Below are 27,495 nucleotides of genomic sequence, written 5' to 3' on the forward strand. Positions count from 1 at the left end.
CAGGATGTTACAGGCTGGCTACCACGAATTTTCTTCAGGGCCGTAACCCTCCCAGGAAAGGAGGTACTCCCACCGGTGGCCCCTACGGTGGACATCAAGGACTTCCTGGACCTTGTAAGTGGTGTTGGTCTCCATGACCAACACAGAGGAGACAGGAGCCTTTCATGAAGGCCAGGATAGGGTCACCGTTTTTAGGAGTGATACGTGAAACGTATTGTGGATTCCCAATGTAGGCGGCAGCCAGAGTTGGTAGGTTACTGGTCCAACACAATGAATGATTGGAAAAGGTCCAATATACCTTGGTGCAAACCTCTGAGAAGGTATCTTGAGTCGAATATAACAGGTGCTTAACCAGACTTTCTGGCCAGGAAGGAACTCAGGAGCCGAGCGTCGATGGCTGTCAGCAGATCTCTTGGCCCGGGAAGTGTCCTGGCGTAAGCAAAGATTCATCTGGTTCCAAGGTGCCTTGAGGGCATCAGCAGTAGCTTGCACAGGAGAAGGCACTGATAATGATATGGGTAGTGGTGGTCGCGGTTGTTTCCCGTAAACGATGGAAAAAGGTGACGTACCTGTGGCAGCGGCAATGTGGGAGTTGTGGGAGATCTCCGCACAAGGAAGAAGCTCTGACCAATTGTCCTAATGATCGTTTATATATGCATGGAGGAAGGATTTCAAGGAGCGGTTTGTATGCTCAGCTTGTCCATTGGCTTGAAGATGGTATGCTGTTGTCAAACTGATGTTAATGGCAAATGTTTTACAAAGGGCGCACCAATATCTGGTGATGAATTGTGGGCCTCTGTCAGAAACAATGCCCTTGGGTAAGCCATGTAGTCAGAAGATATGTCGAAAGAACAGGGGTGCCAATTCAGGTGCAGATGGTAGGCCTGGTAGTGGAACAAAATGGGCCATTTTGGAGAATCTGTCAATTGTAACCTATATGACCGTGTGGCCTTTAGATGGTGGTAAGTCCGCGATGAAATCCGTGGAAAGATGTGTCCACAGTTCTTCGGGAGCTGGGAGTGGCTGGAGTAAACCCCAAGATCGCCCAACTGAGTGTTTCTGTTGAGCGCAGGTACTGCAGGAATGAACGTATGCTTTAGCATCAGAGACCATAGTGGGCCACCAGAAGAACCGCTGAAGCAGCGCTAAGGTTCGCGCTTGCCCTGGGTGACCAGCAAACTTAGAGTCATGTGCCCACCGGAGGACTCTTTCATGGAGTCAATGAGGCACCACCGTTTTCCCCGTAGGAACAGGATGAGTAGCCGAAAGACAAATGCAGGCTGGGTCAATAATATGACCAGGTTCATCGGGTTTATCTTCAGGTTCAAATGAACGAGACAGGGCATCTGCCCGGAGATTTTTCTCTGCCGGGCGGTAGCGAAGCTCGAAATTAAATCTGGAAAAGAACAAAGCCCATCGAGGTTGACGGGCATTGAGACATTGGGCTTGGCTCAAGTGTTCCAGGTTTTTATGATCTGTAAACACTGTAAATTTATGTTGGGTGCCATCTAGCCATGGGCATCATTCCTCCAAAGCCAGCTTGATGGTGAGTAACTCGTGGTCTCCAGTGCTGTAATTTTGTTCTGCAGCAGAGAATTTGCTTGAGTAGAAGGAACACGGGGCCACGGATCCGGAAGTGGGTCAGAGCTGTAAGAGGAGCCACCAACGTAGAGTAGTGCAGGATGAAGTGGCAGTAGTAATTCGTGAATCCTAGAAAATGTTGAAGTGCATTCAGGCCCACGGGTTGTGGCCAGTCTTGGATTCCTTTTAGTTTCACAGGATCCATCGAGAATCCTTGTTGGGAGATTATTTACCCCAGAAAGGGCAAGCTGGATTTTTCAAATAGGCACTTGTCCAATTTCCCGAACAGATGGTTCTCCCGAAGATGTTCAAGTACAGTACGAACATTGGTATGGTGTGTGGCCAGGTCCTTGGAGAAGATAAGAATGTCATCCAGGTATGCCACAACTTTGATGTATAAGAGATCCCTGAAGATTTCATTAATCATTTGCTGGAAAACTGCAGGTGCATTCCAAAGGCCGAAGGGCATCACTAAATATTCGTAATGTCCATCTCTGGTGTTGAAAGCAGTCTTCTAGATGTCAGCAGGGTGGATACGCACCAAGTTATAGGCTCCGTGTAAGTCTAACTTGGTGAAGATAGAGACTCTGTTTAGCTGATCAAACAATTCTGATATCAAGGGCAGAGGGTATTTGTCCTTAAGAGTGATCGCATTCAGACTTGTCCTTAAGAGTGATCACATTTAGACTGCGGTAGTCGATACACGGCCTTAAAGATCCGTCCTTTTTCGTGACGAAAAAGAACCTTGTGCCAGCAGGAGACGTAGAGGGGTGAATGAACCCCTTAGCAAGATTCTCCCGGATGTACTCCATCATGGCCTTGGTCTCGGGAAGCGACAGAGGATAGGTACACCCTCATGGGGGCGAGGTTCCAGGCAGAAGATCGATGGGACAATCACATTTCCAAAGAGGAGGTAGGAGGTCCGCCTTCTGCTTTGAGAACACGTCTTCGAAGTCTGCGTAGGGAGCAGGTATGCCTGAGGAAGTGGTCACCAGAGGAACCACTGGTGGGGGCGCAACTTTCTGAAGACAAGTCTTATGACAGGTGGAGCCTCATTCTGTCAGCTGAATTGGGGGGAGTGACGTTAGAGCCAAGGTAGTCCCAGAACTATCAGGTGGATGGACTTCTCTAGAACCAAAAGTTCAATTTCTTCAGAGTGGAGAGCGCCAGTAAGAAGTCAAACTGGCTCTGTAGTTAAGGAGACTCGACCGGGTAATGTTTCTCCATAGATTGAAGCAATGCACAAGGAAGTTTTCAGAGGACGGGTATTGATACCCAGGAGTTGGACCAAGTCTCTAAGAATAAAATTACCACCTGCTCCGGAATCCACCAGAGCAAGGCAGGAAACGATCAAGTGTTCCAGACTATAGTAACAGGCATGGATAGCTGAGGGGCCGGGAATGTTGCGCCCAAGTTCAGGACCCCAACCGAACTTAGGCTGGGAAGTTTCCCGGATGGACTGCGCAAGTCTGTAGATGATGGCCGGGTGCTCCACAATACAGACACAGTCTCCGCCGGAGGTGCTCTTCCTGGAACAGGCGCCCATGACCCAACTGCATGGGCTCATCAGCCTCAGCCACAGCAGAATTCCTATCAGTAGTAGGGTTGGTAGCAGGTGGAGAGTGGGAACGGACCCGAGACGGTTTCTTGGGCATCCGATTCTCCCGGTGACGCTCTTGGTGACAGTGGTCAATTCACCCTGTTAGATCAATAAGATCCTTGAGAGAGGAAGGGAGCTCTCGTGCTGCCAACTCATCCTTTAGTTGTGGGGAGAGCCGGTCCAGGTAGATAGCTCAAAGGCAGTCCTCCTGCCAAGCGAGTTCAGACGCTAAATTCCGGAATACAATGGTGTAGTCGAAAAGGCTTCTTTTTCCTTGTCATAGGTATAGTAGACTAGTGCTTGTCACGACATGCCACCCAGGATCATCAAAGGTTCGCCAGAGTACGGTCACGAACTGAGACAGTTCCCATAGGAGTGAGTCCAAACGATCCCACAAGGAAGAAGCCACGCCGGCACCTTCCCTTCTAGGTGAGACAAGATGAAGGTGACCTTGGTTAATTCATCTTGAAAGATGGAGGGTTGAAGAGCAAACTGAATATAGCACTGGTTAATAAACCCTCTACATAGTTTGAAGTCACCATTGAAATGAGGCAGGACTGGCAGGGCCAGAAGGGCTCTGGAGGAGGACGTAGATGGCTGTGGCGAAGAGGAACTGAGTTGCTCGACATGGCATCTAGCCGTGTATGTAGACATTCGAGGGAAGAGGCCAGGGCCTCAAGAAACTGTTGCTGTTCTTGTACCTTTAGGGCCAGGCCAGAAATAGCCTGGAGGGCATGCGGCTCCGCAGAGTCCATGGCCTTTGCAATCTGTTGCGCCGGAGGTGGACCCTTGGGCCAAGGTGGGGTTGATGCTACCCATAGGAGGGATCCTACAGGTCCCCACCATCGGCAGGCAGAGAGGGCTGACAGATAGAGGCCGGCTGGTACTTCACTAATACCAGCCCTCTTTCCCCGCGGGTTGAACCTTTGGGGTGCCGAGGCCAGCTGGACTTAGGTGACCTCTGTCAGTGGTTGTCGATGGGTGGATTGAGGTCATCCCAGAGCCAGCAACTGGTGTAGGTATCAGTCTGTACTGGATGAGGCAGAGTCCCAGAGACCCGGGGGCCAATAGGAACAGAGTCTGACAGAGGGCGCCCGAGCAAGAGCAGGCCGAAGCCTGAATGAACCACATCCAGGACAAAGGCTGAAGAGGCATCTTTAAGCAAGCTGGGTTCTGGGCTGGCGGGAATCTGGAAGCAGTGGCAAGCAAGGCAGAGGTCTAGATGAGGAGAGCGTCAAAGGATGGTCAGGCGAAACAGAAGTCCAGGGCCAGAGAGAAGCAACGGTGTGGTTAGACAATGCAGAGGTTTGGGGCTGGAGAGAGGCAACGGAGTAGTCAGGCGATGCAGAGGTCTGTGGCTGAAGAGAGGCAACGGAGTCATCAGGCAATGCAGAGGTCCGGGGCTGGAGAGAGGCAACGGCGTCATCAGGCAATGCAGGGTCAAACCAGGTTAGCAATCTGAAGGAGAAATGAAGGAACAGGAACACCGGAACAAGGAAACAAATGAATGCAATCAGGATCGGGAACCAGGAACAGAAGAAGAAGCAACGAGTACTCGACTAGCAAGGGGACCTGTTGCAAAGGCAATTTAAGAGAGCGGAGCCCGGCCTTATATACCAGAGCTTAGCCGACGTCATCATCTGAGGCCGCAGCCAGGTTCCTGTGCGGGCCCTATTAAAGGATCAGCTGTGTGCATGCGCACGCACGCGTGCCTAAGGAGGGGCATGGCGTTGGTCGGGACGGCGTCTCTCCCCGGGCCATGCGGGGAGGCCCGACGCGGAGCATCAGGAACTGTAGCAGAGCCAGAGGCCCCAGGTGCGGCCCGAGGATGGAGCCAGCGGCCCACTGCCGCCAGAGACAAGGGACCAGGTGCTGGATCACTTTGAAAGAGGTGAGGGGGCCGAGCCGCAGGTCTGCCGCGGCCGGCATGCGTAACAACCCCAACATATCTAACATGTAGCAAAACATCTCTAGCCTTATAGACAGATATTTTACTTTATTTTAGATGGGAGAGGGATGGCTTTTGATATTTTTTTGTGCCAGACATCCAAAAATCCTTATTCTCACCTTTAAGAAAGGAAAATACTTTTGTTTTTTTTAGCATGCAAGAGAGTAGGTCAGATACAGTGTGTTTGGTTGGCATTGGTATATTTGATGTCAGTATGGCTAGTGTTATGCAACAGAGTGCATTCTAATTGTGAACTATTGTAGAGCATGGCTAACCTTCCATACTGACAATTTTTTATTTACAATACTTTGAAACAGATTAATAAATGAGTTATGCAAAATTGCTTAAAAACAGCCATTGAAACCAAGATAAAAATGATAAAATCTCCAACCTAAAAGTAATAAAGTCCCTGATGCAATGAAGCTTGACATTACTGTTACTGAACTGTATTCAGCCTTACTGCCCTCATTTTGGCAAAGATCCAAGCCATGGTCTGAACTATGAGTTGCAGACACTTCCTTCTTGGCCTTTCAGCTGAGATTGAGAAGGTGTACAATATGGAGGGGGGGGGGGTGAGTGGGGAGGTAGGGTTAATGCCTTACCACTTGACCTCTGTGAGAAGTAAACCTCCTGCTTAAAAAATACTCTCTTAAGAGTTTGGAATTCATTCCTATAACCTCCTGCATGAAAGCACATAGTATGGATCACCAGGATCACAGTCTGAAGGGAGGGATCTGTACCACGAAATGTTGCTTATGGATTTAAAAGGATATTTGAACACTTTGTCTGCCCAGAAATGCTATTCTCCAACACATTGTCATGCTACTTCCCTTATCCATGGCTCCCATTTTAAGGATAAGATTGGTTTGATTGTAAACGGGGTGATGTGCCAAACGATTACCTTTTTTTTTTTTTATCAAATATCCTATTAATAATTCATAGGAGAATCAATTATTCATAGCTCATTTAAACCAGAAATAAAATACGATGCCCCTTGACAGTATTCCTCCCTGTGTCTCCCGATGCCCACTTTTATTGCTGCAGCTTTTTCTTCAGCAGAAAGATTTTTAAGAAAAATGACCTTCTCCTTCCAGTTCCATCCCAAATACAAAGATAGTTCTAGCAGAGATATGTGAATAGTAAATTATTCATTCATCTAGGAAAAAAACAGTTATTTTAGTAACATCCTCCAGAATTCCATTCATTTCTTAGAGAAGAAGGATTCAAAAGGGATGTTTGTTTTTAAAACATTTTATTTGGATGTGCAACTTCAGGATGGAGGACAATTATTTGCCAAGAAAAGACTGATCCAGCAGATAAATTCCTTTATGAGGGGCATCCCTGCTAGGTCAAGTCTTGAACTATGTGCAAAATGAATAGAACACTGGAATCTAAAGCATTTGGATGCCCAAAAATAACATCAGAAGAAGTAGCTAGATTTTACCTTAACCTCTCCAGTGATTTGTGCTTGACTGATAGCTTCTTGCTTATTACATGCAACATTCAACAGGAATTTTATAAAAACAGACAAAAAAGGCTCAATTGCTTTGTGATCTAGGTGCTCCAGAGCCAACACTAGAACAGTTTCAAAGTTTGGACATTTTATTCTAATGTTTTTGGAACTTGCACCAGTTCAAGAAATAATAAAGACAAACACTGATGGATGAAGAAATCAAACAGATAAGCATTATTGAGGGACAATATCACTTTTTATAGGAAAATAAAAGAGAAAATAGGCCATAATGTTGGAATTTGAGAGGGTAATGTTTTTAGAGTAAAGAAATATCGTTGGCATGACAGGTTCTATGCATTGCCAAAGTAATGCATGAAGGGGTGTGCCTTTGAGACATTTGTCCTTTCAATATCTTCAGTGCTGTCTTCCATCCAAGTTAGAGCTGGTAGAAGGATTATAACAGAGCACGGGATTCTCAGTCTGTAAAGCGGAACACAGAAGTGTGATGGGATTATTATCAGAAAGTCAATGGTTCACAAGCTCTTCTTTCACAATAGCTGATGAACTCAAAAAGGCAATGGAGCTGCCAAGCACTCAACCTAAACCAGACCTAGAGAGTCCAAGTTCACATTTAGTTAATGTGTCATTTTTAAATCTCATGACGTTCATTGTCTACAAAAGAAACACCAAGTTATTTGCTATATACAGAATCTGTGAAAAGAAACACAATAAAGTATTTGTCCATAAGGAGAGTAATTTTATAACCGTGCGAGAAAGGCTAAAGTCTGCATATAACTTGTACACTCAGACTTTAGCCAATATTTTCAAAGCAAAGTTATGTGCATAAGTGAGTGATCATAAGAGAGCAAGAGAATAGATTCCGGCTGGCAGAAATCTTGCATAAACTTCTTTTCTATTCTTTGCAGTTCAGCAGTATTCTCTTTCTTTAGGTTTCCTTCTCTCCCCTGGAGCTCCTTTTCCTCCTGGGCCTGACTAGTTTTACACCTTCCCAGAGACCTCTGCCCAGATCAGGATGTCCTGCTGTCTTAGGTTTAAGGTGGACTGGGCCAGATCTCTGGATCAGGGCCTTTAAGGTGATTTAGGGTTTTCTCCTCTATACTCCTTTACAATAGGTGATTAGCCATGTACATGCATAGATTCACTTGTTCAAAGTTCAGCTTGGGCCCAATATTCAGTGCCAATTAGCTGGTTAAGTTTGGACTTAGTCGGCTAAATGGTACCATTTGAATATCCGGGCGCAGACTAAGTGAGGGGTGGGATAAGGGTGTCTGGTTAATTTAGCTGGACAGCTACCAATATTCAGTGTTACCCCAGCTTAGCTGGTTTAGTCTAGGACTGCTATTTGGGTGTCCTAAAGGTATCCAGATAAACTTATCTGGCTAACTATAAGATTGCTGAGTATATTCAGTGGTGCAGTCATGCTGTTGAATATCTCGGCCAACTTAGCTGGCTAAGTTTATCCAGCTAACTTGTGCAGCTGGATAGTGGCTAAGTATCGGCCCCTCCTCTTGAGAAGGTAACTTGTGCAGATTAATTTATGCACATACTTTTTGTGATCAAAAAGCATGTTGTAGGTTCCAGCTCCTCCTCCCAGACCAACTCTCCCCAGTGCCTGTCTTCCTCTTTCTGCTATCTCTTGGAATTTGTGAATGCTAACTTTTGCTCCCTTACCGTTTTAGCTGCTTCTTTAGAAGTAAACTACAGCCACCTCTCTTTCCTCTTACTTTTACTTGCTTTCCTGTCAGAAACGCTTTTTGCCTTTGTAATACCTTCTTTTTGTTTTGCCCACTCTTCTACTTCCCCTAGATTTTCCCATCCACCTAACAACTCCTTGAGATACTTCCCTATTTTAACAAAGTCAGTTTTCCTGAATTTTCAAAGCAAATGTATGCACATACTTTCTCTTTGAAGATTAGCAGCAAGTGTTCCAATAAAAAGTGCCAGCAGACTTTGCGCCTGTTTGTATTATAGATGTTATGCTGTACACTGCCAAGAACATGGGATTGCGTGGGTTAATTTTTTTTTTTTTTAAATAAAATACTCTCTCAATGCTATGTTTGTTGTACTGAACTGCATATACTTTTAGCTGCATTGAGGAAAGATGTTTCCAAAGGTGTGTTTTGGGCGAGATCGGAAAATAGCACGCACAGTCAATTCTTTGTCAAGGATGTGGTCACAGCTACAAGCATAGCTGGGTTTGAAAAGCATTTGGACAAGTTTCTGGAAGAGAAGTTCATAAACAGGTGATTCCAGGAAACCCACCATGTGTCATGGGAAACTGGAGCTACTGTCTGAGATGGGCCACTGCTAGTCACAGGATTGTGGGCTCAATGGACCTTTGGTCTGACCCAGCATGGCACTTCTTATGTTCACGTGTTAAATTGTACTTTCAACTCTACACACATTATTTTAGATAGAAAATATATCTACACAACAAGCAAGCTTACAACCTAAAACCCACCCCTTCCCCCTTTATTGGACTAAAGCAATACAGTCAAAAGAGCACTGACAATTTGTTTGTTGACCCTTATTTCTACAGCTTCCTCTACAAGCTTAACAAGCCTCATCTTCTCAGCCTTTTTGTGCCAGTGGAGCTGAGAAAGCAAACAATGCTAAAGTTAAACTGTGAATAACCTACATTGTTATGGTGTGGGCAACTTAAAATGATCCTTGCATTCTACATTTGAAACATTCAATAGAAGCCTGTAAAAAGCAACGTGGTTGCCACATTAGTGTACTTGATATATGGAAATAAAGGTCAACAAGCAGGTGATACTTTTTAATTGAACTAACATGATACATTTGACACTAACTTTCACAAACTGATTATACTTCAAGTCAGTGCAGAATGAGCTAAGGATAATTTTGTTCAAGAGCCCATGTTTATAGTAAATTTGCAGATAAAAAGGGGAGGTGAGTATAAAATATATTTACTTATTTTCCTTGGAGCCTGCAACTCAGCTGGGACATCTACAGATGAAGATTTTTTTTTTTTTAATTTTCATAGTTATGCTGTTTTGCCTGTCCACCATACCCTGCTTCCGCTCACGTGGTTTCTCCTGTCTTCAGTTGGACTCTGTCCACTATTCTAGCTCTGTGACAATCAATAAGCCTCATTACTTTACTTATTTATAAAACTTATTACTTGCTTTCCAGTTTTGACAATAAAAGTTTCCAACATGATGTACATAGCCAATTTAAAATAATAAAACAAATTAAAACATAACATAAAATAAAATAAACAAAACAACCACTTAATAAAACAAACGTTTCTGTCATGCCCTATGATCTTCTTTGATCCTACATCCAGATTTTTACTCTACTAATTTTCAAGCATGAAATGTCTAGGGTTTTCCAAAGTGCTGACCCATTACCAGATTTATTTCGGAAGCACAATTCATAATGGCTATGTTTTTACTTTATGCCGAAATCATAATTTCAAAACGTTGAACCACTCCCAAATTTAATTCGGAAGCTCCGTTGTCATCAGCCAAGTTTTTACTTTACGCCAAAATCACATCACATCAGTTTCTTCTCTGATAAAAAGAGGAAGATCATTCCATAAATTAGGTGTGGTCATTGAGAAATAATGATTTTGTAACTTAACATGTCAAAAACTCTTGACTGAGGGAAGTTAAAGTTGGAGACCATAATGTAAATTTGTATTTCTTAGTGAATGCTTGGACATATGAGGTGGACCCAAGCCCTGCAAAATCTTAAAAGTAAGTACTAGAAGTCTGAATTTACATTGAAGCCTAACCAGCAACCAATGCAATTTCGCGAGAAGTGGAACATCTGATTCTCGTGTCTTGAAACTTCCAAATCAAATTGCCTGGGAAGTCTCAATAAATAAGATTACAGTAATCAAGGACTGCAAAGACAAGAGCATATGCCACTGATTTTAGCACTTGTAAACTCAAAAAGGTCTTCAGCTGCTGCACTATGTGTATGGATTGGCTACCACATGTGTCTGTACAGCACTGCATAAACTTGATTGCACTATTCAAATAACAATAATAATATACATGCAAATTATACATTGCATCACAATGGGGTTATGAGTGGGCATTTGTTTTCATTAGCATTTTGAGAAATTCAAATACTGAGAATTCTAGGTGGGTTCTAATCTTTAAAGCTTCAATGATGCAAAAATTCCCGAGTCATGAAAATGACAGAATAATGGGAGAAATTCAAGATGCAGCATTTTATCTCATTCTACAAAAAAAAAAAAAAAAGATATTCAGTTTTGTCCCACGGAGATTTATTCAATATTTGCATTTCTCCAAATTTCATAGATGTCTAAAAAAAATTTGATTTTTCAACACTAATTTCATAAAATCTATTTACATTGATACAATCATTCCCAGGAGAAAAAAGAAAATGAATTAATATCACTGATCCTCGAGTTGTGCGTGTGCGATTCCTAACGCATCATTACTCCTGTTCTGTGGGAATATGGAGATGGACGGGGGGATGAGTCACTACATCAGAAACAAATTGTCAATGTGCTATTCCCAAGCTATCAAGTCATCAATTGGGTTTCTTAAACCACTTTTCAAGAAAGATGGCTAATTAAAACAGACCTAATAATAATTAAGATACAATGGCGGTCATTGCTTTAAAATAAGAAGTTATCCATTCTTCCCTTCACTGTCACAAATAGAGCCCTAGTCAAAAGGGCGATTTATCTCTGTCAAGTCATTAAAATGATAATGCCAATTAAATCACACAAGTAATTGCGGTTGGGTCCCTATGGAATTCCTTCCAGATATTCTGGCAGAATAGGAATGAGGATTGGACAGATAACGATAACAGCGGTGTTATGTGGGCCTTCAGCTGAACTGCACTGCCTAATTTGATGAATGCAGTAGTGATTCAAGAGTATAAGGAGGGAGCTGGGGTTCATGTCTGGCTGAAATTCGTATGTGGTCTCTCTTATCTCAGTTTCTACATTAGCAGACTTAGACATGCTTGTATGATAGAATCAATACAGATTCTTGTTATGTGGCATCAGTGAGGCCCATCTGGCGAGCAAGTACTGCAGTGGACCGTGTTAAAGAGAATTCTGAATCTCCTAGTAAGAATACATTCCTTGATCTGGAGAGTGTTGCCTCAAGCCGTGTTACCTTTCAAAATGAAGCACAAACCTTGCTGTAGTAAAGATTCACGGACTAGCCTCCGTTAATTTAATTGACACATTCATTTTAAGGACATCATGCCGTTTGTTCTGCAGTTTATGAAGGCATAAAGGATACCATTCATGGTTGCAGCTTAACAAAATCAGTTCTGAGGGTGATGTTCGGCAGTCTGAACATTAGTCTGCTTTGAAACTTTTCAGGTAGTGCTGGCCCATGTGTGTTCACGGGTCATAAGAAAGTGCACCTGCTCTGGAGAAGGTGCAATATTCTGCGTAGATTCCCCTGCCTAACCCCATCTGCAAAAACGGCAGGGGCAAAACATGTGGGTGCATTTGAATACTTTCAAACATCAAAAGTATGAATGTAAATGATTTTTCTGCCTGAACTCCTCCCCCAAGAACACCTACACCCCCCCCCCCTGTTGATTTTCAAAAGACAATATTCACACATAAACTGAGGGGATTACTGACCAATAGGGGGGTCTCTGCCTATGCTGGGGTGTTACGATTGGGAAGAGTCCCTGCTAAGTAGGGTGCAGGTGGTCAAGAACATTGATGGTGCTTGGGGTATCGGGGAAGGGGTATTTCTCTTTGCCAGAGATCAGAGGGTGAGAAAATCCCCTTGCTAACCAGCCCAAAATGAAAGGGCCAATTAGAAAGGGGAATTTCAGGCCACAGCGTGCACGATAAAAATCTAACACCTACCTTGAAGCAAGGACGTGCAACTTTCAAACCATTTACCGAGGTAAATACTGATGCACCTGAATAAACTGTCTGAATATTACCCTCCCTCAGTTCACCTAAGCATGCATACTTTCAGCCAGAGGAGGTGTACTCAGAAGCACATTTAGGCTGAAGGGAGAAACTAACGTGCATGGATTGGTCTTTCAAATCTACATGCATTATTTTCCATTGAAATTTTAATTACAAAAACAACAGATGAAAAGCCCATGTGTCTTTTGTTCCCATGGACATTTTTCATAGAGAAAGTGTGCTTGTGTTTCCTTAAGGATCATTAAGGTCATATAACCATGAACCTTTATGATCATTAAGGTCATATAACCATGGATTTTGCACTTAGGCAGGGGTTTGTCTCTGAATTTTGCTTTTACTGAGCCTGGGGTAAATAGACAGTGGAGAGCTACAAAGCATGTTATTTACCCTGATGCCTGGGAAAACCTCATTTGCATATATGACACTCCCTCGTATACATGCAGGGAAGCACTAATTTTAGCATTTACAGGTTGATGTGTTGGAGGATTGAATTAACATGCATATTGAAGCCTTGGGGTAGATTTTATAACAGGTGCACGGGGTGTACATGTGTGCGCGCACATGTACACCCGATTTCATAACTTGCTCGCGCAGGCACGCGCAAGTTATAAAATCAGAGGTCGGCATGCACAATGGGCTGCACAATTGTGCACCTTGCGCGCGCCGAGCCGAGCTGCCTTCCCTGTTCTCTCCCAGGCCGATCCAAAATCAGAGTGGCCTGTGAGGGAACTTCCCTTCCCCCTAACCTGACCTTCCCACCCCTTCCCCTAACCTTTCCCCCCCCCCCCAGCCCTACACTAACCCCCCTCAAAAAATTGTTTTACCTTTTGCGCCTGCCTCTGGGCAGGTGCAAGTGGCCGGTGTGCGATCCCCGACACAGCGGCAAATATGGCCACTGTGCCGGGAGCCTGACCCCGCCCCACCCTGCCCCTGGACTGCCCGCGCCCCACACCCTTCCTGCCCCTTTTTGCAAGGCCCGGGACTTACATGCGTCCTGGGGCTTTACGCACGTCGATGGGCCTTTTTAAAATGGGCATGGCGCGTGCAAGGCGATTTAAGCGCGTAACCCTTTGAAAATCTGGCCCTTAGTGCATAGCATGCTATTTTTAAAATGTGCTAAATGGCCTTTCACATCACAATTTATCGCATAGACCTCTAAGTGTTTCTTTATCAGATCTTAAGTGGTTCTTATGAAACGTGGTGCAGATTTCAATTAGTCATGTGGAGAACTACTTTGAAAGGGATCTGGCTGGTTAACAGGGACAGTAAATTTCAAACTGGTTCACAGATGCACATTGGCCCGCGCCCAGGGATGCAATCATTTTATAACTTGCGCACGTATATGCGCGCACATTATAAAACAGCCTGACCATGTAAATATGTGTGTGCCAAATTTTAAGTGGGCAATGCCAATGGGTGCACAAATCCCACTTCTACTACATAAATCAGGGAATTTTAAAAGGGGCGCATGCCCACACCATTGCTAGTTTATCAGTTCTCACACCAGTTCGCCCAGTTAACAGGTAGGCCCTCCAACCCCCCCCTGGTTTGATAGCCTTATACTCCCCACGGTTACCCCGGACCCTTTAAACCCCTCAGAAATGGCTCAGTCCTTTTATTTTATGACTTACATGTCATTCTTAACAGAAGTAAAGTTATGAAGCAAAGGACCTCGGCGCTCGCCGGGGCAAGTAATTATTTACGTACACATCTCATTGCCAAGCCCCGAAACACCCATGTCCTGCCCAGACCATGCCCATGCCCCACAACTTTCGGGAAACGTTTCAGATGTGTGCACAGCGGGGTTTAGATATATATATATATATATATATTATATATATATATATATATATATATATATTTATTTATTTATTTCGGGGGTTTTATATACCGTGGCACGTTTGGAACATTGCCTCGGTTTACAATAAAACATAACGCAGCAACAGGCTTTACATAAAACACGTAAACATAATAAATGTTTACATGTTTACACATGTATCTAGGTGCTTTTTAAAATACAGTCGGTGTGCGCGAGCCCAACTTCAGGCATTTAAAATTCACCTTTGAGGAGTTAGCTGGCTAGATCCTGCAAGGTGAAAATTGCTCCGTGCATAGTGACTAACTTTAGCCACCTCATTTCATTAGGGGGCTATACTTAGCCATGTTAAATGAAGGCATTCCTGGGGGATATAACTTGGTCAGGGAAGAAACAGATATGAGTCCTTTGAATATTTCAGTAGACACGGATAGTTTCCCCTGCCTAACCCCAGCTGCAGAAATTGCAGGAGCATGGTACATGGGTACAATGGTACCTGTGCATGTGTTAGTCAGTTTATACAGAGAAATCTTGGAAGCACCTCTGATTTATCCAGCTACATTTTAATCCAAATAACAGCATGGCTGGATTATTTGGAACCAGTGAATGCGGTGGGAATAATAAAAAGTGCAATTTGTCCGCTAAGTTATGAACTAATATGGCCCTCTAAAAACCCCTAACCTATCATGTCAATGGCATCAAGAGGCAAATGTGGCAATGGGAGAGGAAGAGGAAAGGCTTTTCTTCCAGAGAGACTTGGAGCCGGCACAAGTAGCAGTGGTGATGATGAAAGGCGCAGGATTGTGATAGCTAGAAGTCCCTCCTCCCTTGCTAAAATCAACAGAAATTTTTTTAAAGAGGGGGAGGGAACCAGCTAGAAATGCAGGGTTGGGTGAGAAGCCAGAATAGCCACCACCTGCTCCCATCTCCATTGTTTGCATGGTGCAGGGGCAGAAGATGACAGACTCAGTGAAAGGTGATAGCAGCACTGGATGGGTACTAGAAAGGCATCAGCTAAAACCAGCACAGCCCTCCCTGTTTCATTCCAACAAGCGTCCGCAGCAGATCTTTCAAGAACACACTGATACAGAGGGATCGGAAGAATGAGAGAAAGGTATTAGGAGAGTCATTTTCGATAGTGTACCTAAGTGTTGTGAGTGCGGAGGTGCGGTCGCTTGCTCTAGAGGAAATGTGAGGCCTTGGGCCACAGCACAGCTCAGGGAGGAGCCCCAAGACGCACACCGTGGGAGGCAAGAGGGTTCAAGCACAGGCTGGAGCTGGGACAAGGCTGGACTGGGATCAAGGCGTGGAACATCGAGGAACTGAAGCAAGGCAGGCTCAGCCCTCCACTGGACCTGCATGCACCGGTGAGACCCAGCAATGCAATGCTGGTCTCAAAAGTAGCCCTCCGGCCACTCGGTAGCCCTTTTGTATTATCAGATTGAGAACTTGAAGAAAAAGGATCAATGCCTTTGGCTGAATGAGGAAGAATGGCTGGAGTAGCTGAAAGCTTACATGGAGCTGACATCTGCTAAGTTAACCAAACTCTCCTCTGAGCGTATATATGCAAATGGTATCACCTTGCCATTTCTGCCCATAGAGGTGTCCCACCTCTTCAGAAGGCTATAATCTCACAGGCACACTGATTATGTACTGACACCTCATCTAAAGGCTACCATAAAGGGAAATAAAAAGCATAGATGTAAACAGATGTGAATGACGTATGCACGCTTATAAAATAGGTGAGGGCGCATGCATTTTTTGACCCAGTCCTGTAGCACCCTCAGAATACCTTCTTTCTCCATGGCTACCTTTTTGTAGGGCAGTGGAAATACATGGCTACTTGTGGCCCTCTGAAAATTAGGCACAGAAATGCCATTTCCATACACAGAAACCCCACACAAGTCTTTGAAAATTACCTTCTAAAAGTCTAATAGGTGAGGAGGATTTGGGTTACTAGTCTGATATCTGATGAGTATCCACAGGTAGACAGCCTAGCCATAGAGGCAGTACATGAAATTGCCTGGGCCATGAGCACCTCCCAGGAACAGCAGGTAGCCGAGAGCAGGAGAGATGCCCCTGGTCTTTTATCTCCTTGTCTGCTTTCAAGCTCGGTCCGAGCAGTAGCACCCAAAGAACCAGTGAGGGGATTCTGCAATACATCACAGGTGTGTAAGCTCCTTAGAGTTATAGAGAATCAGCATTTTGCAGAATGCATTCACTGTTGGAAGGCCAACAGTATTAGAAAGGTATTCACTCTCCCAGAACAGCCAACAACAAACTCACCAAAGAAGCGACTTCAGCTTTTGAGTTATAAAAGAATGCCCAATTATTCTGTTGGATTCGGAGTTTTGCTGGAAACACCCCCCCCCCCCCCCCCCCCCGAGAATTTGATCTGCCTATGTTGCAATTCAGAATAGAAAGATGCCATTTCTTTTCTCCTGGCTGCCACGTGTGCTGAGAAATCATTAAATAGAAAGATTTGTCTGTAGGTGTGTTATAACTTGTATTTTTATAGTGGCTGCATTTATAATCAAATATACATGTATCTGGATCTGCATACCCAGGTGTTAGCTGTTAGTTTGAAACTGTTTTGAGTTATTTGTGTTTTGTAACTGGTTATAGAATACACATTATTTTGCTAAAAAATAAAAAAAAAGGAAAGGTATTGAGTCAGCTTTCAAACAGTGATATGCAGTATCATTTGTAAAAACAACAGGCAGGCAGCATAGAAGGTGATGACACTGTGCATCAGGGAAATGATTGCCTTGGATAGCTAGCCCCTGCAGGTGGCTGGGAATGTGGGATTAAAGTGACTGCTGCACTTCTCTGGATAGTTCCTTATCCAGATGCAGGCACAGATGGCTAAAGTGGAGTGGACTCAGTGGAGTAGCATCCATTTCATCAGCAACCTCTGAACCAGCTAGAACACTGCACATACCTACCTCTCCCTAGTAGTTGCAACTGGAAAGCAGAGTCAGGCAGCAGCTTTTCTGGAGCTGCAACAGCAAGGAATAGGTGGGCTGAGCTGCCCACCTAGGCCATAAACCAGAGCCATACCTTGGCTCATGGCTTAGCAGCGATAAGGAGGGATGACAGAAGACTCGTGGCTAGGCCTGAAACACATGATTTCTCCTCTTTATTTTCTTACAGACCATGGCAAGAACATTACACAGGACAGTGGGTAATGGGGACTGCTAGGGAATCTGATGCTTAGCACACTTGCTGTACCTGGCACCTGTAGGAGCTGATAGAGAGATATTGGAAATAGCATGGCATTTTAAATAGTACATGAAGGTGGGTAACAGGTCCATGAGGAGAAGGAAGATGCAGGGGTGCCTCTGCACCAGCTTATTCAGGATGCAGACACCACATGGAATTCCATCTGTCTGATGATGCAAAGCTTAGTGGAATATCAGACTTTTGGACATCAAGATTGGTATGGATCACCCCCTGGGGCATTAGGATTGGTTAAACATGACATAGGTGGTACAAGTCCAGAAACCATGGATGATACAGAGGATCTGAGTTCAGCAACCCTGATTGAAGTCATCCTCTTAATAAATATTCTGGAAAAGAAGTGAAAGGGTTTCCAACAGGAACAGGGTCTGGCACCAGAGGTGGTGGTACTCATGCTCTCCTTGCAGCTCAAACCCCAATCCCAGCTGGATTCTTACATGAACTGTATTACCTCCAGTCCAGTACTCTGATTTACTAAAAGGAAATTTGGTGACTACAGCAGTGGGGATGCAGCAGAGGAAAGAATGGACTCCCCATAGTGTCAGCATTTCCTCCCTCATGTTTATTACCATGCCACCAAGGTCTCTGCAGAATGGATTCCCCTGCCACAGGCACAGCTTCAGCAGTTGGTTGCATAAACCAATATCCCCTCCCAACAAAGGATACCCCTACAAAAATATCAATCACATGGTACCTTGGAGAGCCCATTGAGGTCGTGGCCACAGAACCCTTTGAGCAACAAGACCATGGTTTGGCTGGACTTTGCAAAGATCTCTCAGCATTTCCTTTCCTACCCACCAACCAGTGTACCTAGTGAACATGTACTATATTCTCAATGGCAGGGGACACTGTAAATACACATCATCCTTGGCTGGCACCAGAGCTGATGGAAAAGTTAGTCTTCATGAAGATAAATCTCCCTCTGCTGGGTTTCACTGAATTTCCATGTGAATGGCAGGAGGACTGAGTACACAGCTATGCTGAACTAATTCCCTCACTTTTTACATTCAGCACCTTGCTGTGATGTTGTCAGTTCTTTCTGCTGCCAAGCACGTTCCTCCTGCACTGTCTCTATTTTGGTTCTGCACCTTCCTATGTTGTTAGGATCCTGTTATTGTCCAACCTTGCCTCCCACCTTGCCTCTCTCTTAGTTCGATGCCTTGCAGTGTTGTGCCACTGTGTTTGCTGGCTCACTAAGTACGCCCTGCCTTGGAGTTTTGATGCCACGCTTCTTCCTACCATACCCCTCACTTTATACCATGTGGTGTTGATACCACTGTGCTTGCTGCCTTGTTCTACACTCCATACCTTACGGTTTTCATGACACTCTTTTTTCTCTCTTATTCTTCACTGTATGCCTTGGGGTGTTGACCACTGTGCTTGCTACATCACTACAATCCCTGCCTTGGGGTTTTAATGTCACTTTTTTTGTGCCTTACCCCTCAATTTATACCTTTGGTGTTAATACCAGTATCCTTCCTGCCTCCCTGTATACTCCATGGTTTGGGGCTTTCTTACTACCTTACCCCTTGCTCTATGCCCTGAAGTGTTGATATTTCTGTGCTTGCTGCTTTCGGTTTTGATGCTCGTGCTTTCGGTTTTGATGCTACTCTACTTTTTTCCTTACCCCTTACTCTGTGCCTTGAGGTGTTGCCTATTGTGCTTGCTGCTTTCTGTACACTATGCTTAGGAATGTTGATGTCATAGTTACTGTGTCCTTTGTCCTTACTTAGTGCTTTCAGGGGAGACTGGCATGCTTGCAGCCCCATCCAACACTACAACAATCAGCATCAAGAGAGAAACAGCAAAGGAGAAGTCAATCTCCAAACCTGACCCCATCAGCTCCTTCCTTCACTGATGCCATAGGGAATCAATATCAGGATTGTTACAGACCCTCTTCATTGTTTCCTCTGACTTTATCCTGAACATGCATAATTCACCACTAGGTAGTTTGAATAATTTTTCACACCTATACACAGGTCCAAGGAATGACTTTCATGTCAGGACTGTTATGGACCACCTCCAGAGATTTTTTCTGGCTTCTACCTGCCCAGAGATATTAAATTCACCATCTTTCAGCTATTAGATGATTCAGTTAGTCTTTTGCCCATATACCCAGGCCCAATATCATATCAAGACCACTAAAGACCTCTTTAAGAGTTTCTTCTGCCTTCAGGTCACTGATCATGATGCTTTGCCCTTATCACAGAGACTTATTTATTTATTTATTAAAGGCTTTTATATACCGACTTTCTTGATACAAATCAAATCAACTCGGTTTACATCAAACTAATAAGTAACAATAACCAATCAAAGAGACATTTTAAAAGGAGCATAAAGTTACATTATAACAAGGAAGCCTTAACGGGGAGTAGGAAAAAAGGTGTGGGAGAACGAAGACAAAGTACTAAATACAATAGAGTATGGGAGGGAGGCAGGGAGCCGACCTCATAATAACATATAAGCACTTTTTAGCATTTGTTTATTTACATAGGTGGTGGAACAATTCTTAGTCAGGCTGTTGGGCTAGTGGCAGGGAAGGCTCGGCAAAACAGCCATGTCTTAAGTTTCTTTTTAAAAGTTAGTAGGCAAGTTTCCTGCCTGAGGTCAGGAGGCATGGAGTTCCAGATGGAGGGACCTGTGATAGAAAATATCCTGTCTCTAATGTATGAGTGGTGTACACTTTTGATAGGAGGAACATATAAGGATCCCTTGTATGCATCCCTTAAAGGTCTGGCCGTCGAGTGCAATTTGAGAGGATGTAGCAGGTCAAGAGAGGTATGATGGTTAATATTTTTATGGATAATTGTGAGTGATTTGTGGAGAATCCTGAAGTTTACTGGGAGCCAGTGGAGATCTTTTAGAATGGGAGAGATATGTGCTCTCCGATTGGTATTCGTCAAAATTCTCGCCGCTGCATTTTGGAGCAACTGGAGGGGTTTAATAGTGGAGGCTGGGAGACCCTGCATGATGGAGTTACAGTAGTCAATCTTGGAGAACAGAATAGCTTGGAGGACTGATCTGAAATCATAATGGAATAAGAACGGTTTGAGTTTTTTGAGAACTTGTAGCTTGTAGAAGCACTCCTTTGTGGTGTGTTTTATAAATTGCTTTAGGTTCAAGTGGCTATCAATTATGACTCCAAGATCTATAGCATGGGATATTTGTAAGTTAGATTGCATTTGTTGATGGTGGGGACTGCCTTCTGGAGTGATTAGCAATAGTTCTGTCTTGGAAGTATTGAGCACGAGGTTGAGACTTGAAAGGTGATGGTTAATTTTTTGAAGGTGAGAGTTCCATAACTTGAGTGTTGAGTCCAGTGAATTAGATATGGGAATTAAAATTTGAACATCGTCAGCATATATATAAAACTTAAGTTTTAGATTAGAGAGTAAGTGACACAAAGGCAGAATGTAAATATTAAACAAGGTGGGTGATAAGGAGGAACCCTGGGGGACTCCAGATGGGGCGTTAGTGTGTGAGGATTCTTTGTTGTTAATTTTAACCTTATAGCCTCTATTGCTAAGGAAGGAGTCGAACCATTTAAGAGCAGATCCTGCAATTCCTATGTCTGATAGCCGATTTAGAAGTGTTTTATGATTTACAGTATCGAAGGCTGCAGAGATGTCGAGAAGGGCTAATAGGAACGATTGTCCTTTATCAAAGCCAATGTAAATTTGATCGAGGAGTGAGATGAGGAGGGTTTCAGTATTGTGATCTTTTCGGAAGCCATATTGTGTTGGATGTAGGATATTATTGTCTTCCAGGTAGTTAGAAAGTTGCTTATTTACAATTTTCTCCATAATCTTAGCTATAAATGAGAGATTAGATATAGGGCGGTAGATATTAAGGTCGTTCGGGTCCAGGTTTGGTTTTTTGAGTATAGGTTTGAGGGTGGCCAATTTGAGAGCATCTGGGAATATTCCTTGTGAGAGGGAACAATTGATAATGTCAGCTAAGTATTTGGAGATGTATTCTGGAATAAGAATCAGAAATTTAGAAGGTATTTGGTCCAGAGGGTGGGTCGAAGGTTTCATTCTTTTTATCAGATTTTCCACCTCTGTAGTGTAAGTGGGATCAAAATAGTCCAAGCTTATGTTTGTGTTCGGTAGATGGAAGGTGTCCAGAGGCAATAAATTTGGGCTGGTAGGTAATCTAGCAAGAGTGTTGGAGATTTTATTCTGAAAGAACAAAGCCAGATCATTGGCTTTTGATTGGGCTGTTTCATCTGGGATAGTAGGGGGAGCAGTTTTGGTGAGTTCTGATACATAAGAGAAAAGAGCCTTCGCGTCAAACATCATGTCGTGGATACGGTGGGCATAGAAATCTCTTTTTGTTCGAAGTGTTGCCGTTCTATATTGATGGAGAGCGGCTTTGTATAAGGTTAGAGAATGGGGATTGGGATTCTTCCTCCATTCTTTTTCTTTCCGTCTTAGATTTTGCTTCTGGGTACGGAGTTCATTGGAGAGCCAAGGCTGCTTGTTTTTTTGAGAAGTGTTTATGGTTTTTTTTGACAGTGGGCATAGATTATTGGCTATCTATGCCCACTGTCATAGCAGTGTTTCTACTGCTACTACTACTTATCACTTCTATAGAGCTGCTCAACATATGCAGCGCTGTACAAAAACAAATAAGAGGCAGTATCTTAACAGTAGAGTTTACAATCTAATCAAGACAAACATACAGGGCAAAAAAGACTTTGGAAATTTCATTTATTATGAAAATAATTTAAATCAATAAGGATGTAAGTGAAATAATCAAGAGTTAAGATTCAAAGGCAGCCTCAAAATGATGGCTTTTTAGATTGGATTTGAATAAGGCAAAAGAGAGAGCATGATGCACTAACTTGGGAAGACTATTCCAGGTACAGAGTGCAGCCAGGTGGAAATGATGGGTTCCTGCCACTGTTGGTGCTGCTTTGGCCCTTCCATGGTGCCTTGGGCTGTTCATGCTTTGCTTCTCATGTGTGTCTTGGGCTACTGATCCCACTGTTGCTGAAGGCCTTTGCCCCTCTTTCGGTGCCCTGGGGTGTTCATGCCTCTGTTTGAGCTGCTTTGCCCTTCTCATGGAACCTTGAGGGTGTTTCTGCCACTGTTGATGCTGCTTTACCCCTCTCATAATGCCAGGAGCTGTTCATAATATCACTGTTGGTGCTGCTTTGCCCATTTCATGGTACCTTGGGCTGGTCATACCACTGTTCTTGGTGCTCCTTGCCCCTCTTTTGGTACCTTGGGGTGCTCTTGCCTCTGTTTGGGCTGCTTTGCCTCTCTCACAGTGCCTTGGGCTTCTCATGCCACTGTCAATGCCACTTTGCACCACTCTTAGCATCTTGGACTGCTGTTTCCTTTGCTGCCAATGACTGGCTTCAAGTTCCATTAAACTTTGGTAGAAAATCCAAATGGTAATGTTCAAAATATGATGCATTGTTTCCCATACTGACTTTAATGGAAACTAATTATATGGCATAACAAAATAAACAACTGAACTTAGGAACCAAAATAAAGGAAACAACAAAAAATGACAAGCAAAGAGAAATAAACCAAACTGAGTTTTTTTTTCATGCATGTCCCTCCCTACTGGTCATATTTAATATGTCAGATGGTGCTGCTTTAATATGCCACTTAATATTAACCCTTTGTCTTCTGCAAGCAATTCAAGTGCCACTTCTTAATTTAGGTATGGTGAAGTCAGGTCAACGTAAATGAGATGACCCAAGATACCTGGATGCCCCCGGCAGCAATTCTCTGGAGCTTGTGATGTCTCAGCACTCACAGTTAACATAACGAGCTAATATTCAGTATAGCTATACCTGCGTAGGAAGCAGACCATGGGAACAGATAACTTGATCAAATTAAGTGCTACAAAATGCATAATGTTAAACTGTTAATATCACAATTATTAAAAAGAGAAACAAAAATAAGATACTTCATGTTCCTAATTAGAAAAAAATTAAGCTTTCACATCTGTGCTATGCAGAGGAACATGTGCATTAACAGATGTGAACTCTATATACACAGCTGCAGTGAAGCAAACTTTACCATAGACATGATGAAAGTTTTGCATCCATCCTTGTAACTCAAATGTATCCAATCTGAAAGAACCAAGTACATTTCATTTGAAAATAGACCCATATACATTGTGACACAGACTGTCTCACAGTAATTTCAAATTTTTATTAAATGAAGAGTTGCTGATATATAACAAATATCACAAAGTCTTTAACGTTTCTAAGATGACTGTTATTTTAAAGTAAAGCTGTATTGATGATGTTTAGTCAGAGAATTTGTACAGTTGTTTTATATGATTTTTTGTAAATAAATCAATACAAAAAGAAGCCAAATTCACAAGCCTGGAACAAGGCATCCTCAGTTTAGTAAGAGTGCTTTCAGCATAGGTGCTAGCTGCATCAGCTCTTTCCATGTGCTGATCTGTTTCAAATTTACAATAGAGGGAAGGCATTCATGGCTACCAGACTAGGATAAGCCATTCACTGTTTGGCTTTTCTGCTAGCCCTGCCAACCAACAGACTAAACAGCATATCAGTGATTTTTATTCTATTTTATTCACTAGAAAAACACACAATACCATTATTAACATCTTTGAAAACTATGAACATCGTTTTTAATTATGATGTGGCCATGTGTGTGTCACAGGAGCTGTCCAGACCATGGTACTGAAGAGTAATAAAATGCAAAGGAAGTAATCTGAATGCCCACACTAATGCAAAATCCATGAGTACTTTTTACAGGTGGACTTTGCCCTGATTTTGAAAATGAAAATACGAGCATGCTTTCACTTTGAAAATTACCTCAGGAAAGCTACCTGCCATATATTTACACTTGCTAATTTGTGTGGGTAGTTTTCTCTGAGGAAAAAAAAAACCTATGTGCTTCCTTTGGAAAAGTCAAAAATATAGTTTTCAGTGTAAGCCCTCCCCAGGAATGCATCTTCTCACTAGGCGTCTAGTAGCACTATGTGCACAATTTTACACACATGCAAGGAGGGCAACTTTGAAAAATTCTTTTTCTGTGGGTGCATGCAGAAATGCCTTTGAAAATTATCCTCAGCATAGGTTTACATGCAAGAAGTTATACTCCGTTCAAAGCAGGGGTAACTTTATGCAGGTAGATTTACGTGCCCACTTTTGAAAATCAAAATTATGTGTATACATCTTTTCCATTCCCTCGCACCATCCTCTGGAATGCCTCTTGTGAGTGCTGGTAAAAGTACACGTGACTCTGGGTTTCATGTATACTCTTACCAGACAATCCCCCTTGTGAATTTTCAAAGGACCATTAATGCACATAAAACTGGGTTATATGCACTCATACACACACACACACACACACAAACATACTACCAACTGCATAGTGTGCAAAGGCCCCCTGAGGCCCTCAGAACACCAACAAGCACATATTACACCCACACACACACATAAACACACACACACCCCGCTTCCCAGCTGCAAAGTAAGAGGGACTCAGAGCCCCAGCTTGTACATGAGAGGTTAACTGATACCATTTTTAAAATCAACAACAGCAGGAATAGAGGAATTCTTTCCCTCCCCAATGTTCTTCTGGCCAGCATCAGATATGGTAGGATGTAAGCAGAGTCATTCTGGGGAAAGGATGGGGATCACAGGTAGGATATTGGGGCTCAGAGGCCCCTTCTTTATGGGGGTGGGGAGAGTTGGAGGTGGATCAGGAGCTCAGAGATCCCTTACTTTTGTGTCAGAGGTGTTGGAGGAAGCCGTTACGGGGGGGGGGGGGGGGGGGGGGGAGAGGATAAAATCCCCCATGCAATCTGGCCCTTTTATTTTGGGCTGATTAGCTCATGAGATTTCCCAGCACTGGATCTGCTAAAAATGTAACACCTGTCCAAAGCACCTGTTAAAGTTTTGGCATACATGAGCCCATGATAAATAGCATCTGAAGGGAGCACACTGTGTTACTTACAGGCCTAATTTGCATGTGGTGCACCCCCATATACATTCAGGAACATGCTAATTTAAGCACATATATGTTACTACATTGAGGGACCATTTTAACATGCACATTAATGCCTTACTGCATAGCATCCTGTTTTTAGTGTGCAGAAACGGTGCTTAAAGAGCCCATTAAGCTTTATTGCATAGGCAATGTGACAGAGTCAGCGCTCCCTTCCAGGTATCTAGCAAGGAAGATGTGCTGGTGAACCACAAAATCAAGCCTCTGCTAGAGAAAGCAAGCAAGCGGACAGGAAAAGAGTAGGGGAAGGACCCTGAATCATGCAGCCATACTCCGCTTGTCCATAAAGCTCTTTCTTTGGTTCAAATTGTAGAGAGGGAGCCAGAGCATGGAAAGCTTCTCTCAGGGTCACTATCCAAAGAGCCAAAGAACAGAAAGCTTTATTTTATAGGGTTTTAGCTATCCTTCCTTGTGGAAGCACCTTCAACCAATCCTGGCTGGACGCTCATGTTGAGCAGCAGCTTGGTATTGGAAACTCTGCATGCAACTATAGGGTAAATCACTCTTTGCTACGGAGCCAGGCCAAGAGCCTGAAAAGTTGTACCTTCTTGAGTTTGTCTTTTAGTTAAAGACTGTCTTGTTTGCTACATCCTCCTCTCTGCCTCTTATGCTAGCAGGTCTTGTGGGTCCCACATAGACCTTAAAATATCATGGCAAAACACAACTGGACCCAGTGGGGGCAGGAGCCACTGGGAACTTACTCCTGCACCTTTCTATCTAGGAGACCTCTATGAGAGGGGTAAGCATGGGCTGGGGGTTGTGGTGAGGCTGAGAAGGGGGTCACAGGGAGTCAAGAGAGCCAGTAAACAGTGTGTGCCATTGCTAGTGCACACTATTTACCTAACTGAAGGATCCAATTAATGCTTGGGGGTTTTTTTTCCAGAATGAGTCCATTTTTTATGCATTCCATTCAGAATGAACTGAAAATCGACTCACTCATCACTTTTTATCCAGTTGGATAAAACAAATGCACATCCCTAAATAACAGTACAGTGAATTTCTTTCATAAAAGCATTCTTCTTATAAGAGCAGCTCTTCAACATTCTAGCAGGTGCCTACCCAATGTAGTTGTCCCTTCTGTGGGCATATTTTTAACCATTTACTAATGCTGCTCTCCTCTCATCAGAATCCACCATATCCAGTTGTCTGAGCCTTGATGAAACCAATGCCAGATACATCTGGAAAAGGCAGAGAGAACAAAATGGGGGTTCCCTGAAGACAGCAGCCCACCAGTCATACAGATAGGTGATGTCATCCGACAGTGCTGAAATGGGACCCTTTTACCAGAATTTTCCAGTTTTTCAGACAGGTAGCTTGAGGAGAAAAAAAGGGGACTGAGGCCAGGAGGCCTGACAGAAACCATTGGAAGAGAGATCTCCTGATACGGATGTCAAAAAGAAAAATTTAGAGCAACCAAGAGTAAAAAAAAAACCCAAATCGGGTCAATTTTCAAAGAGCTGTAGAGCAGATAACTGTTTATCTGGTTCTCTTTTAGCGAAGAAAACTGGTTCGCCAGTTATCTTTAGGGACATTTTCAGCTGAAAATTCACCTACATCAAGCCAGTCAGAATTTGCCTTAGTAGCTTCAGGACTACTGGAGGTGCCCTCTTAAACTGAGACTCAGAACTAAATGGCTACTAAATTATGAGCCCAGTCTGGGAACACCCTTGGAGCTGCCCTTTTTGACCACTTGGATTTGGCCAGCATGTGAATTTAGGGGTTAAATTTAGCCAGTTGGGTCAAAGTTTTTAAAGCAGGGATTTAAATGGCTAACTCCCAAAGATAGCGATTAAAGCTTTTGAAAATCTGCCCCTAAGGCCTGTGCTAAGAGAGGAAGCTGGAAAAAAATAAACCACCAGCCCAAAAAAAAATCTATCTCATGCATATTCATTGTGGATATCCTGTAAACCAGCCCTGTT

The 27,495-nt window shown here is 43.5% G+C and overlaps 1 long non-coding RNA gene across 1 annotated transcript in view; it reads right to left on the reverse strand.

The window, feature by feature from the left end:
* Positions 1-6,879: 6,879 nt before the first annotated feature.
* LOC115096574 overlaps positions 6,880-27,495 on the reverse strand; it is a 37,036-nt gene continuing 16,420 nt past the window's right edge. Inside the window, exons 2-3 of the long non-coding RNA XR_003858108.1 lie at positions 23,609-23,661; positions 6,880-7,062 (exon numbers count right to left, since the gene is read on the reverse strand). This is a non-coding gene — a long non-coding RNA (uncharacterized LOC115096574). The remainder of the gene's footprint in view (positions 7,063-23,608; positions 23,662-27,495) is intronic.

Source organism: Rhinatrema bivittatum, chromosome 8, assembly GCF_901001135.1.
Source record: "Rhinatrema bivittatum chromosome 8, aRhiBiv1.1, whole genome shotgun sequence".
NCBI lineage: Eukaryota > Metazoa > Chordata > Amphibia > Gymnophiona > Rhinatrematidae > Rhinatrema > Rhinatrema bivittatum.